Here is a 15465-nt window from a genome sequence, read left to right as displayed (position 1 = left end):
GGAATCTATAACTTGGTTTTAGCACCATTTTTCTTCGTGCATAGATTTCCATTCTTGGAGGTTTCCTTAAGTCTTCAGAAATAGTTAGCTGTGTTTGCATTTTAGGGATTGCCAGCATTGGAGCTTCTTCCTTCCTTCTTAAAACCAAATGTTGGGAGGAGAGGAAGATGGCGGCGTAGGAGGACGCTGGGCTCACCGCGCGTCCTGCTGATCACTTAGATTCCACCTACACCTGCCTAAATAACCCAGAAAACCACCAGAGGATTAGCAGAACGGAGTCGCCGGAGCCAAGCGCAGACGAGAGGCCCACGGAAGAGGGTAGGAAGGGCGGCGAGGCGGTGTGCGCTCCACGGACTGGCGGGAGGGAGCCGGGGCGGAGGGGCGGCTCGCCGGCCAAGCAGAGCCCCCGAGTCTGGCTTGCAAAAAGCGGAGGGGCCTGACGGACTGTGTTCCGACAGCAAGCGCGACTTAGCGGCTGGGAGGTCATAAGTTAACAGCTCTGCTCAGAAAGCGGGAAGGCTGGAGGACAAAGGGAAGGAGAGCTGCTGAGCCCCCGGACGACAGAGCTCAGATTGGTGGGGAACAAAGGCGCTCGCCAGCGCCATCTTCCCCGCCCATCCCCCAGCCAAAATCCCAAAGAGAACCAGTTCCTGCCAGGGAACTTGCTCGCTCCGCGCAAACACCCAACTCTGAGCTTCTGCGGAGCCAAACCTCCGGCAGCGGATCTGACTCCCTCCTGCTGCCACAGGGCCCCTCCTGAAGTGGATCACCTAAGGAGAAGCAAGCTAAGCCTGCCCCTCCTGCCCCTGTGCACCTTGCCTACCCACCCCAGCTAAGACGCCAGATCCCCAGCATCACAAGCCTGGCAGTGTGCAAGTAGCCCAGACAGACCACCCCACCCCACAGTGAATCCCGCCCCTAGGAGAGGGGAAGAGAAGGCACGCACCAGTCTGACTGTGGCCCCAGCGGTGGGCTGGGAGCAGACATCAGGTCTGACTGCGGCTCCGCCCACCAACTCCAGTTATACACCACAGCACAGGGGAAGTGCCCTGCAGGTCCTCACCACGCCAGGGACTATCCAAAATGACCAAGCGGAAGAATTCCCCTCAGAAGAATCTCCAGGAAATAACAACAGCTAATGAGCTGATCAAAAAGGATTTAAATAATATAACAGAAAGTGAATTTAGAATAATAGTCATAAAATTAATCGCTGGGCTTGAAAACAGTATAGCTGACAGCAGAGAATCTCTTGCTACAGAGATCAAGGGACTAAGGAACAGTCACGAGGAGCTGAAAAACGCTTTAAACGAAATGCATAACAAAATGGAAACCACCACGGCTCGGATTGAAGAGGCAGAGGAGAGAATAGGTGAACTAGAAGATAAAGTTATGGAAAAAGAGGAAGCTGAGAAAAAGAGGGATAAAAAAATCCAGGAGTATGAGGGGAAAATTAGAGAACTAAGTGATACACTAAAAAGAAATAATATACGCATCATTGGTATCCCAGAGGAGGAAGAGAGAGGGAAAGGTGCTGAAGGGGTACTTGAAGAAATAATAGCTGAGAACTTCCCTGAACTAGGGAAGGAAAAAGGCATTGAAATCCAAGAGGCACAGAGAACTCCCTTCAGACGTAACTTGAATCGATCTTCTGCACGACATATCATAGTGAAACTGGCAAAATACAAGGATAAAGAGAAAATTCTGAAAGCAGCAAGGGGTAAACGTGCCCTCACATATAAAGGGAGACCTATAAGATTGGTGACTGATCTGTCTTTTGAAACTTGGCAGGCCAGAAAGAATTGGCACGAGATTTTCAGTGTGCTAGACAGAAAAAATATGCAGCCGAGAATCCTTTATCCAGCAAGTCTGTCATTTAGAATCGAAGGAGAGATAAAGGTCTTCCCAAACAAACAAAAACTGAAGGAATTTGTCACCACTAAACCAGCCCTACAAGAGATCCTAAGGGGGACCCTGTGAGACAAAGTACCAGAGACATCACTACAAGCATAAAACATACAGACATCACAATGACTCTAAACCCATATCTCTCTATAATAACACTGAATGTAAATGGATTAAATGCGCCAACCAAAAGACATAGGGTATCAGAATGGATAAAAAAACAAGACCCATCTATTTGCTGTCTACAAGAGACTCATTTTAGACCTGAGGACACCTTTAGATTGAGAGTGAGGGGATGGAGAACTATTTATCATGCTACTGGAAGCCAAAAGAAAGCTGGAGTAGCCATACTTATATCAGACAAACTAGACTTTAAATTAAAGGCTGTAACAAGAGATGAAGAAGGACATTATATAATAGTGACAGGGTCTATCCATCAGGAAGAGCTAACAATTATAAATGTCTATGCGCCGAATACCGGAGCGCCCAAATATATAAAACAATTACTCATAAACACAAGCAACCTTATTGATAAGAATGTGGTAATTGCAGGGGACTTTAACACCCCACTTACAGAAATGGATAGATCATCTAGACACACGATCAATAAAGAAACAAGGGCCCTGAATGAGACATTGGATCAGATGGACTTGACAGATATATTTAGAACTCTGCATCCCAAAGCAACAGAATATACTTTCTTCTCGAGTGCACATGGAACATTCTCCAAGATAGATCATATACTGGGTCACAAAACAGCCCTTCATAAGTTTACAAGAATTGAAATCATACCATGCATACTTTCAGACCACAACGCTATGAAGCTTGAAATCAACCACAGAAAAAAGTCTGGAAAACCTCCAAAAGCATGGAGGTTAAAGAACACCCTACTCACGAATGAGTGGGTCAACCAGGCAATTAGAGAAGAAATTAAAAAATATATGGAAACAAACGAAAATGAAAATACAACAATCCAAACGCTTTGGGACGCAGCAAAGGCAGTCCTGAGAGGAAAATACATTGCAATCCAGGCCTATCTCCAGAAACAAGAAAAATCCCAAATACAAAATCTAACAGCACACCTAAAGGAAATAGAAGCAGAACAGCAAAGGCAGCCTAAACCCAGCAGAAGAAGAGAAATAATAAAGATCAGAGCAGAAATAAACAATATAGAATCTAAAAAAACTGTAGAGCAGATCAATGAAACCAAGAGTTGGTTTTTTGAAAAAATAAACAAAATTGACAAACCTCTAGCCAGGCTTCTCAAAAAGAAAAGGGAGATGACCCAAATAGATAAAATCATGAATGAAAATGGAATGATTACAACCAATCCCTCAGAGATACAAACAATTATCAGGGAATACTATGAAAAATTATATGCCAACAAATTGGACAACCTGGAAGAAATGGACAAATTCCTGAACACCCACACTCTTCCAAAACTCAATCAGGAGGAAATAGAAAGCTTGAACAAACCCATAACCAGCGAAGAAATTGAATCGGTTATCAAAAATCTCCCAACAAATAAGAGTCCAGGACCAGATGGCTTCCCAGGGGAGTTCTACCAGACGTTTAAAGCAGAGATAATACCTATCCTTCTCAAGCTATTCCAAGAAATAGAAAGGGAAGGAAAACTTCCAGACTCATTCTATGAAGCCAGTATTACTTTGATTCCTAAACCAGACAGAGACCCAGTAAAAAAAGAGAACTACAGGCCAATATCCCTGATGAATATGGATGCCAAAATTCTCAATAAGATACTAGCAAATCGAATTCAACGGCATATAAAAAGAATTATTCACCATGATCAAGTGGGATTCATTCCTGGGATGCAGGGCTGGTTCAACATTCGCAAATCAATCAACGTGATACATCACATTAACAAAAAAAAAGAGAAGAACCATATGATCCTGTCAATCGATGCAGAAAAGGCCTTCGACAAAATCCAGCACCCTTTCTTAATAAAAACTCTTGAGAAAGTCGGGATAGAAGGAACATACTTAAAGATCATAAAAGCCATTTATGAAAAGCCCACAGCTAACATCATCCTCAACGGGGAAAAACTGAGAGCTTTTTCCCTGAGATCAGGAACACGACAGGGATGCCCACTCTCACCGCTGTTGTTTAACATAGTGCTGGAAGTTCTAGCAACCGCAATCAGACAACAAAAGGAAATCAAAGGCGTCAAAATTGGCAAAGATGAAGTCAAGCTTTCGCTCTTTGCAGATGACATGATATTATACATGGAAAATCCGATAGACTCCACCAAAAGTCTGCTAGAACTGATACATGAATTCAGCAAAGTTGCAGGATACAAAATCAATGTACAGAAATCAGTTGCATTCTTATACACTAACAATGAAGCAACAGAAAGACAAATAAAGAAACTGATCCCATTCACAATTGCACCAAGAAGCATAAAATACCTAGGAATCAATCTAACCAAAGATGTAAAGGATCTGTATGCTGAAAACTATAGAAAGCTTATGAAGGTAATTGAAGAAGATTTAAAGAAATGGAAAGACATTCCCTGCTCATGGATTGGAAGAATAAATATTATCAAAATGTCAATACTACCCAAAGCTATCTACACATTCAATGCAATCCCAATCAAAATTGCACCAGCATTCTTCTCGAAACTAGAACAAGCAATCCTAAAATTCATATGGAACCACAAAAGGCCCCGAATAGCCAAAGTAATTTTGAAGAAGAAGAGCAAAGCAGGAGGCATCACAATCCCAGACTTTAGCCTCTACTACAAAGCTGTCATCATCAAGACAGCATGGTATTGGCACCAAAACAGACACATAGACCAATGGAATAGAATAGAAACCCCAGAACTAGACCCACAAACGTATGGCCAACTCATCTTTGACAAAGCAGGAAAGAACATCCAATGGAAAAAAGACAGTCTCTTTAACAAATGGTGCTGGGAGAACTGGACAGCAACATGCAGAAGGTTGAAACTAGACCACTTTCTCACACCATTCACAAAAATAAACTCAAAATGGATAAAGGACCTGAATGTGAGACAGGAAACCATCAAAACCTTAGAGGAGAAAGCAGGAAAAGACCTCTCTGACCTCAGCCGTAGCAATCTCTTCCTCGACACATCCCCAAAGGCAAGGGAATTAAAAGCAAAAGTGAATTCCTGGGACCTTATGAAGATAAAAAGCTTCTGCACAGCAAAGGAAACAACCAACAAAACTAAAAGGCAACCAACGGAATGGGAAAAGATATTTGCAAATGACATATCGGACAAAGGGCTAGTATCCAAAATCTATAAAGAGCTCACCAAACTCCACACCCGAAAAGCAAATAACCCAGTGAAGAAATGGGCAGAAAACATGAATAGACACTTCTCTAAAGAAGACATCCGGATGGCCAACAGGCACATGAAAAGATGTTCAGCGTCGCTCCTTATCAGGGAAATACAAATCAAAACCACACTCAGATATCACCTCACGCCAGTCAGAGTGGCCAAAATGAACAAATCAGGAGACTATAGATGCTGGAGAGGATGTGGAGAAACGGGAACCCTCTTGCACTGTTGGTGGGAATGCAAATTGGTGCAGCCGCTCTGGAAAGCAGTGTGGAGGTTCCTCAGAAAATTAAAAATAGACCTACCCTATGACCCAGCAATAGCACTGCTAGGAATTTATCCAAGGGACACAGGAGTACTGATGCATAGGGGCACTTGTACCCCAATGTTCATAGCAGCACTCTCAACAATAGCCAAATTATGGAAAGAGCCTAAATGTCCATCAACTGATGAATGGATAAAGAAATTGTGGTTTATATACACAATGGAGTACTACGTGGCAATGAGAAAAAATGAAATATGGCCTTTTGTAGCAAAATGGATGGAACTGGAGAGTGTGATGCTAAGTGAAATAAGCCATACAGAGAAAGACAGATACCATATGGTTTCACTCTTATGTGGATCCTGAGAAACTTAAGAGAAACCCATGGGGGAGGGGAAAAAAAAAAAAAAAAGAGGTTAGAGTGGGAGAGAGCCAAAGCATAAGAGACTGTTGAGAACTGAGAACAAACTAAGGGTTGATGGGGGGTGGGAGGGAGGAGAGGGTGGGTGATGGGTACTGAGGAGGGCACCTTTTGGGATGAGCACTGGGTGTTGTATGGAAACCAATTTGACAATAAATTTCATATATAAATAAAAAAAAAAAAAAAAAAAAAAAAAAAATAAAATAAAATAAAAAAAAAAAAAATAAAACCAAATGTTAATGAGCCCACATTACAGGACACAAAGAAGTAGAAATTGGTCCCCAGTTTTCTTCCTCTCTTTATTCTAACCCCCCCCCCCAATTAGGATACTACAAATGGCCTCATGTCCTATGCTCAAGACTGATAATGAATGACAGAAAAGCTTCCAGAGGGGTACCTGGCTGGCTCAGTTGGAAGAACATGCAACTCTTGAACTTGGGGTATTGAATTGGAGTCCAATGTTAGGTGTAGACATTACTTAAAAATATAAAATCGTAAAAAAACTTAATGAATAAATAAAAATAACTTCCAGAATACTTGGCAGCCAAGTTTAAGTTATCAAGTGACTTGACAAAAGTCAGGCTTTTGCCGATGGTTTCATTTATACTTGATCCATTTAGGACTCTGCATCAGGGTTTTTATTTTTTATTACTATTTTTTAAGACTTTGGGATGTATGGGTGATTCAAGCATTTGACTTATAAGAGCAAGAGAGGGCACAAGAGATAAAGGTGCAGAGAGCGAGAGAAGCAGGACTCGCCTGGGGCTCGTGTTTTTACCTGATGTCGGTCTCAAACTCACCAACTGTAAGGTCATGACCTGAGCCAAGGTCAGATGCTTAACAACTGAGCCACCCAGGTGCCCTAAGCATCTGACTTTTGATTTTGGCCCAGGTCATGAGTGAGATCAAGCCCTGTGTTTGGCTCTGCCCTGGGCATGGAGACTGCTTGAAATTCTCCCTATGCCCTTCCCCTGCTTGTGCACATGCGCTCTCTCAAAAAAATTTTTAAAGAGACTTCTAAGAGTTGTAGTAGGTTCACAGCAAAATTGGGAGGAAGGTACAGACATGGATGTACCTTCTGCCCCGACACGTACATAGCATCCTCTGTTAACATCCCTCACCAGTGGGTATGTATTCTTACTGAATCTATGTTGACATAATCACCCAAAGTCCATAGATTGCTCTAGTTCACTTGTGTGTAATACGTTCTTGGGTTTGGACAAATGTGTAATCCATCCATCGTTCTAGAATTTGGAGTATTTTCATTGCTCTAAAAATCTGAGCTCTGCCTATGATCTCTTCTTCCCCATCCATACTCTGGCAACCACCAATCTTTTCACTCTGTAGTTTTGCCTTTTCTAGAATGTCCTATAATTGGAATCCGTATTTGGCCTTTCAGATTGGCGGCTTTCACTTAAGTAATGTGCATTTAAGGTTCCTCCCATCTTTTCATAGCTTTATAGTTCATTTTTTAGTTCTGAATTAGTATTCTATTGTCTGGGTGTAGTATAGGTCATCTACTCACTACTAAAGAACATCTTTCTTCCTAGTTTGACAATTTTGAATAAAGCTGCTAAAAATGCCCATGGACAGGTGTGGGTTTTTTTGTTTTTTTGGACCTAAGCTTACCATTCTTTTGGGTAGAAAACAAGTGATTGCTAGATTAAATGATAAAGATACATTAAAAGATCTTTGTAAGGCACCTGGGTGGCTCAGTCAGTTGAGTCAACCAAGTTGACTCTTGGTTTCCATTGAGGTCATGATGTCAGACTGCATTCGAGCCCCACATCCAGTTCTGCACTGACAGTGTGGACCCTGCTTGGGATTTTTCTCTCCTTCCCCTGTGTGTGCATATGTGTGTGGTCTCTCAAAAATAAAAAAAAAAGTTACTTGTAGATTTGGGATAAAGTCCTTTATTAGACCTGTGTTTTGCAAATATTTTCTTCCAGTCTGGCTTGACTTGTTCTCTTGACCTTTCACAGAGCAGCAGTTAATGTTTAGAGAGTCTAGATTGTCAGTTTTTTTCATGGGTTATGGCATTACTGTCTCTAAAAAGTCACCATACTCGGGGCGCCTGGGTGGCGCAGTCGGTTAAGCGTCCGACTTCAGCCAGGTCACGATCTCGCGGTCCGTGTGTTCGAGCCCCGCGTCAGGCTCTGGGCTGATGGCTCGGAGCCTGGAGCCTGTTTCCGATTCTGTGTCTCCCTCTCTCTCTGCCCCTCCCCCATTCATGCTCTGTCTCTCTCTGTCCCAAAAAAATAAATAAACGTTGAAAAAAAAAAAAGTCACCATACTCAAGATCATCCAACTTTTCTCCCTAGGAGTTTTAAAGTTTTGTGTTTTGCATTTAAATCTAATCCGTTTGAGTTAATTTTTGTGAAGGATTAATCTTTGCATGTGGATGTCCAGTTCTTGCATTGTTTGTTGAGAAGAGTTTTGGGGTTTTTTAGAAATTTAAAATTAACGCTAAGAGATTTTAAGCAGATTTTTAGGGCATAGTATAAATTTTTGTTGCCAGAATAAGGATCTCAACTCCAGGTCCATACTATCTAGATTGAAAACTACCCCTTACTATAAGCTGCATGACTTTGGAATGTCACTAAGTCTGTTCTTGACTATATTATTTGTAAAACTAAGGAATATTACGGTATTTATCTCAGAGTTACAGGTATGTTTAGTAGATGAAAAGCACAAGTGGAATAGTGGCCTGGATTATACAAAAGCTATTAGCTCTGGAAGGAGTCACATATTCTTAACTGGTATTTTGCATGTTCCTTTGGTCCCCTGCAATACAATAATCTTAGGGTTAATTCGCACTCAAAAATTACATTAAGGTGGCCTGTGCAGAGGATTTCTCTGATTTTTTTCTTTTTTTTTTATTTTTTTCTTTTTTTTTTTTTAACGTTTATTTATTTTTGAGACAGGGAGAGACAGAGCATGAACGGGGGAAGGTCAGAGAGAGAGGGAGACACAGAATCTGAAACAGGCTCCAGGCTCTGAGCTGTCAGCACAGAGCCCGACGCGGGGCTCGAACTCATGGACCGCGAGATCATGACCTGAGCCGAAGTCGGACGCTTAACCGACTGAGCCACCCAGGCGCCCCTCTCTGATTTTTTTCTTAAGAGTACACTCTAAATGATAGTACATTTTAAATAAATTGACCTTAGATAATCTCAAATTACATACTGTAGTCCTAGTTTTTGAGTTACATAAATTTTGCCATTGCAGATGGTGACCTTGCATATTCAGTTGTACTAATTAACAGCCTTTAAGATGTAAGAAAAGTGGATTGGTTACATGTTTGAAAGTGAGATGCATTAGATTGAATGACATAAACCTTTAAGGGCCTATAGATCTTTGGGGTGCCTGAGTGACTTGGTTAAGTGTTCAAGTCCAACTCTTGATTTCGGCTCAGGTCATGATCTCACGGTTTCGTGAGTTTGAGGCCTGAATCGGGCTCTGCGCTGTTAGTACATAGCCCGTTTGGGATTCTGTGTCTTTGTCTCTCTCTGCCCCTCCCCCACTCGCAGTCTCTCTAAATAAATAAACCTAAAAGAAAAAAACATGGGTTTAATCTCTTTAAAAGCAAGGCAGTTCAGCCTTTGAGGCTTATCCTGCCCCTCGGGAATGGTGTCCCTAGGGCCAATTTGCTAATATCCCGTTGGTCAAAGAAAGGCATGTGGCTGGGTGCTAGCATCTGCATCGGAGGATATTACAAGATTACATGGCAAAAGGTGGGGACAAAAGCAGTGGTAGAGAATTTGGACCATCAGTGGAATCAATCATCCATCCTAACTGTTCCCAGTCTACAAACAGAAGTCAGAGTGAGCCTGTTAAAACTCAATGTCAAGTTACCCATCTCAAAAGCCAAAGGCTTCCATACCAGTCTACCAAAGTCGTTATAATCACCTTTACAATATCTACTGTCTGGGACGCCCGGGTGGCTCAATAGGTTAAGCGTCTGACTCTTGATTTTGGCTCAGGATGTGATCTCGTGGTTCGGGAGATTGAGCCCTGCATCAGGCTCCACACACCACACACAGCCTGCTTGGGATTCTGTCTCCCTCTCTGTCCCTCCCTTGCTTGCTCTCTATCTCCCTTCCAAAATAAAAAATAAAAAAAAAAACTTTAAATAGATAATGATATCTTCTATGCCACTACATCTTTCTGACAACAATGCCAGCTACTTTCTCTTCTGTAGTTCTGTGGCCTCACTGGCCTCCTTATCCTCAAACATACCAAGTATAGTCCTTCCTGTTCTGGATATGCACATTTCACTCTCCTTCAGATGTTTATTTCAGTGAGTCCTTCCCTGACTACTTAAAATTGCCACAACCTCCCTTGTTAACACCATCCATATTTCCCTTCTCTGCTGTTTCTCTCTAGGAGTTTACTTTTACACCTTTGAGAGGTAAGCTCCGTGATCCCAGAGATGTTTTAATTTGTTCACTGCATATCCCAAGAACCTATAACAGTGCCAGGAAGATTGAAGGTGCTCAGTAAATATTGAATAAATAGGTAACTTTTTTTTTTTTTTTTTTGGAGTAAAATTCTTAGGAAATTAGGGAGAGGCCCATGTAGATAATAACCCAGGGAAGATTATGCAAGCAGAGGAGATAGTAATTGCCACAGAAGCAGAAGCATCCTTAGTATGTTCATCGTACAGCAAGGAGACCAGTATAGTTGAAGCTGAATGGGTGTTAGAGTGTTAGGAAATGAGGTTAGAGAGAGATCCAGGGGCTAGATTATGTAGGGCTTTGTAGATCATTGGGCGGGGGGGGGGGGGGGGGGGGGGGTTGGTGGTGTTAAGATTTTATTTCTAAGTAATCACACCCAACGTGGGGCTCAAACTTCAACCCCAAGATCAAAAGTCACATACTCTACTGACTGAGCCAGACAGACACCCCTGCTTTGTAGATTATTTTGTTCTGGATGAGATAGGAAGTCACCAGAACGTTCTGAATGGTTGCAAAAGTGGTTGCTTGCAGTCCTGGATTATACTCTACTAGTGGAAGAAAGAATATTGCCTCCCTTTCAACAGTTACAGGAAAGGATTCCTGGAAAAGTTACGGTGCCTTGGTTTTGCCTTAGAATAATCCCAGAGGGGTTGGGAGAAGCAGAAGGGAGGAGAGGGGGAGTATAGACCAAATAAGATTGGCTGTGAGATAATAATAGTTGAAATTAGGTGATGAATCAATGAAGGTTCACTGTATTTTTTCCTCTATATGTTTTAAGCGTATATGTTTGCTATCGTAGTGAGAAAGTAGGTAACGTGTAAATGAATGGGTGTCACTGCATTCTAGTAAAACTTTACAAAAAGTAGTGGGTGGCTGGATTTTCAAAAGATGTTTGACTATGTGTCTTAGTATATAGTCTTTGGGTTTATCTTTTTTAGAGATGCATTCAGCTTCTCAAATCTGAAGGTTTAGATCATTTGCCTAATTTGGGAGTTTTCAACCATATGTCTTTGAATACTTTTTCAGCCTTGCCCACTTCTTTCTTTCTGGGACTCTTGACATAAATACTAGATCTTTTGTTATAGTTCAAAAGGTCCTTGATCCTCTGGTCATTCTTTTCCCATCTATTTTCTGTTATTTAGATTGGATAATTTCTATTATTCAAGAATACCAATTTTTTCTCTCAATTCCTTCCTTTCTACTGTTTAGCCCATCCCGTGGGGGGTTTTCCCCCCAACTGTCGTGTTTCTCAGCTACAACATTTCGATCTGGTTCCTTGTGTCTCATATTTATTTGCTGAGACTTTCTATTTTTTTTTTTCAAGTGTTTTTGTAATTGCTCATTACAGCATTTTTCTGATGACTGCTTTAAAATCATCGTAGGGGGGCACCTGGGTGGTTCAGTCAGTTGAGTGACCAACTTTTGATTTCGGCTCAGGTCATGATCCCAGGGTCATGGTGTCGAGCCCATGCTCAGTGTGGAGCCTGCTTAAGTTTCTCTCCTTCTGCCCCTCTCCCCCAAACTCCCTTTTTCTCTAAAAAATTCAAATCAAGTCATCATTGGGTAATTCCAAGATCTGTTATCTTGGCATCTGTTGACATTTTTAAATTATATTTTCTTGATTCTTGGTCTGACAAGTAATTTTTTTATTATTATTGAAACCTGAGTATTTGGGGGCATTTATAAGACTCTGGGTCTTACTTAAATATTCTATTTCACTAGGACTCCTCTGATACTACCCTGGTGGGAAAGGCAGGGGAATGAGGAGTCCAGGATCTCCACTCAGCTTATGTTAACACCCAGGTCAGAGAGGAGTTCCACCTCACCTCTGGGCAGAGTTGGCAATTCTGACTCCGCACTAGGCCTCCAGCCCTGCATGGGAGGGGCAGGATTGCTTCATTACCTATTACCTCAGATGGCCTGACTGACCTTGAGTGGAGTGGCCTCAGTCCATGTTGTCTGTGGACAGCATGAAAGTTCTGACTGCTCCACATGGCCTCAAAATGCCACACCAGCAGGAAGAGGGAGGGGTATATCATTACTACAAATGAGGATGAAAATCTCCAGATGGATACAACAGGGAGGAGTGTTATCACCCAGCAGAGATGAAAGCCCCAGCTCCCTACTCAGCCTTCTCTGGTACCACCTAGTCAGAGGTTGAGTAATTTTGTCAGAACCTTGGTAGGGTGGAAATCTCAGATCCCCACTTGAATTTTGCTAGCAGAAGTGGAAGTAGAACCATGTTTTGTTCCGTGGTGTTTGGCTGGAGTAGAGCAATCAATTGTATTTTTAAAAGTTTTCTATTAAGGGGGCGCCTGGGTGGCGCAGTCGGTTAAGCGTCCGACTTCAGCCAGGTCACGATCTCGTGGTCCGGGAGTTCGAGCCCCGCGTCAGGCTCTGGGCTGATGGCTCAGAGCCTGGAGCCTGTTTCCGATTCTGTGTCTCCCTCTCTCTCTGCCCCTCCCCCGTTCATGCTCTGTCTCTCTCTGTCCCAAAAATAAATAAACGTTGAAAAAAAAAATTAAAAAAAAAAAAAAGTTTTCTATTAAGGGGGCGCCTGGGTGGCTCAGTCAGTTAAGCATCTGACTCAGGTCATGATCTCACAGTTGGTGAGTTCAAGCACTGCATCCGGTGAGCTAAAGTCCCGCTTCAGATGAGCACAAGCCCTGCTTTGGGTGAGCTCATGCACCACTCTGGGTGAGCTCTCTCTCTCTTTCTGCCCCTCATGGGATTCTGTCTGTCTCCTATTCTCTCTGCCCCTCACTCACTTGCGCCCCCCCCCCGCAAAATAAAGTATTGGGGCACCTGGATGGCTCATTTGGTTAAGCCTCTGACTCTTGGTTTCGGCTCAGGTCATGATCTCACAGTTTGTGAGATTGAGCCCTGTGTTAGGCTCTGTGCTGACAGTGTAGAACCTGCTTGGGATTCTCTCTGTCTCCCTCTCTGTCTCTGCCCCTCCCCCACTTGCTCTCTCTCAAAAATAAATAAATAAACTTTAAAAAATTTAAGCGAAGTATCTGGTACTAAGTTGTAGCAATTACTAAAAAAAAAAAAAAAAAAAAAGTTTTCTGTCAAGGGGCACCTGGGTGGCTCAGGTTGAGTGTACAACTCTTGATTTGGGCTCAGGTCATGATCCCAGGGTTGTGCAATCAAGCCCTGCATCAGGCTCTGCACTGTGGAGCCTGCTTGAGATTCTCTTCCTTTCTTTCTCTCTCTCCCTCTGTTCTTCCACCATCTCAAATTTGTTTTTGTTTTTGTTTCTCTTTTTTTCTTTTCTTGGCTGCTCTTTTCTTGGCCCTTTGGCTAGAGAGAGCAGACTTTATTGAGGATTTTTGTCTGTGCTTATTGATGTTTCCAGGTTGCCAACTTCTCCAGCATCAAGTCTAGGATAAAGAAAAGCCAGGGAAAACTCACAACCATGTCATTCCTAAGATCCAGATAAGGTCTTCTTACTTTTGTTTTATATATAATGCTTAGGGATTTTAGTTGTACTTAGTGGAAGGAGCAAAGTACTTCAATCTGTCTTTCTGGAAATGTCTCTCATACTCTTTACATTTCTGATCTCCATGTTTCAATTTGGGGATTTTCTTCTGGTTTGTTTTCCAGTTTACTAATCCTCTTTAGTTTGTCCAGTCTGCTGTTAATTTTATCTATTGAAGTCTTAATTTCAGATATATTTTCCTCTAAGATCAGGAATAAGATAAGGTTGTCCACTCTCACCACTTTTATTCAACATAGTACTGGAAGTCATAGCGTCAGCAATCAGAGAAGAAAAAAATAAAATGCATCCAAATTGGTAAGGAAGACATGAAACTCTCACTATTTGTAGATGGTATGATAATACATGAAGAAAATCCTAAAGACTCCACCAAAAAAAAAAAAAAAAAAAAAAAACCTACTAGAACTGATAAATGAATTCAGTGAAATCACAGAATAAAAAAATCAATATACAGAATATTGTTGCATTTCTATACACTAATAATGAAATAGCAGAAACAGAAATTAAGAAAATAATCTTGGGGGCACTGGCTGACACCAGCGGAGCCATCCAACTCTTGATCTGGGGCAATAAGTTTTAGCCCCATGTTCAATATAGAGATTACTTAAAATCTTTTTTAAAAATCTCATTTACAATTGCACCAAAAATAATAAAATACCTCGGAATAAACTTACACAAGGAGGTGAAATACCTGTACCTTGAAAACTATAAAACATTGACGAAATAAATTGAAGATGACACAAATGGAAAGATATTCCATGCTCATTGATTGGAAGAATACTGATAAAATGTGCATATACCCAAAGCAATCTATAAATTTAATGCAATCTCCCTCAAAATATCAACAGAATTTTTCATGGAACTAGAACAAATCACACTCCAATTTATATGAAACCACAAAAGACCCCAAATACCCAAAGCAATCTTGTAACAGAAGAACAAAACTGGAGTTATCACAGTCCCAGATTTCAAGATATACTACGTTGGTGTAGTAATCAAAACAGTATGGTACTGGCATAAAAATAGACACATAGATCAATAGAACATAATAGAGAGCCCAGAAATAAGCCCACAATTATATGGTCAATGAATCTTCAACAAAGGAGGCAAGAATATACAATGGGAGAAAGACTTTCTTCAAAAAAATGATAATGGGAAAAGTGGACAGCTACATGCAAAAGAATGAAACTGGACCACTTTCTTACACCATACACAAAAATAAACTAAAAATGGATTAAAGGCCTAAATGTGAGACCTGAAATCATAAAATTCCTAGAAGAAAACATAGGCAGTAATCTCTGACATCAGCCAAAGAAACATTTTTCTAGATCTATCTCCTTTGGCAAGGGAAACAAAAACAAAATTAAACTATTAGGACAATACCAAAATAAAAGGCTTTTGCATAGTGAAAGACACCACCAACAAAACACAAAGGGAACCAACCCACTGAATGGGAGAAGATATTTGCAAATGTTATATCTGATAAGGGGTTGATATCCAAAATATATTAAAAAAAAAAACTTATATAACTCAACGCCAAAAAAAACAACCCAATTAAAAATGGGCAGAAGACATGAACCGACATTTCTCCAAGGACACCCA

Source organism: Puma concolor, chromosome C1 (genome assembly GCF_028749965.1).
Source record: "Puma concolor isolate L17-30 chromosome C1, mPumCon1.1.hap2, whole genome shotgun sequence".
NCBI lineage: Eukaryota > Metazoa > Chordata > Mammalia > Carnivora > Felidae > Puma > Puma concolor.
The sequence above is the reverse complement of the archived record's forward strand: the minus strand, read 5'-3'. Positions refer to the sequence as shown.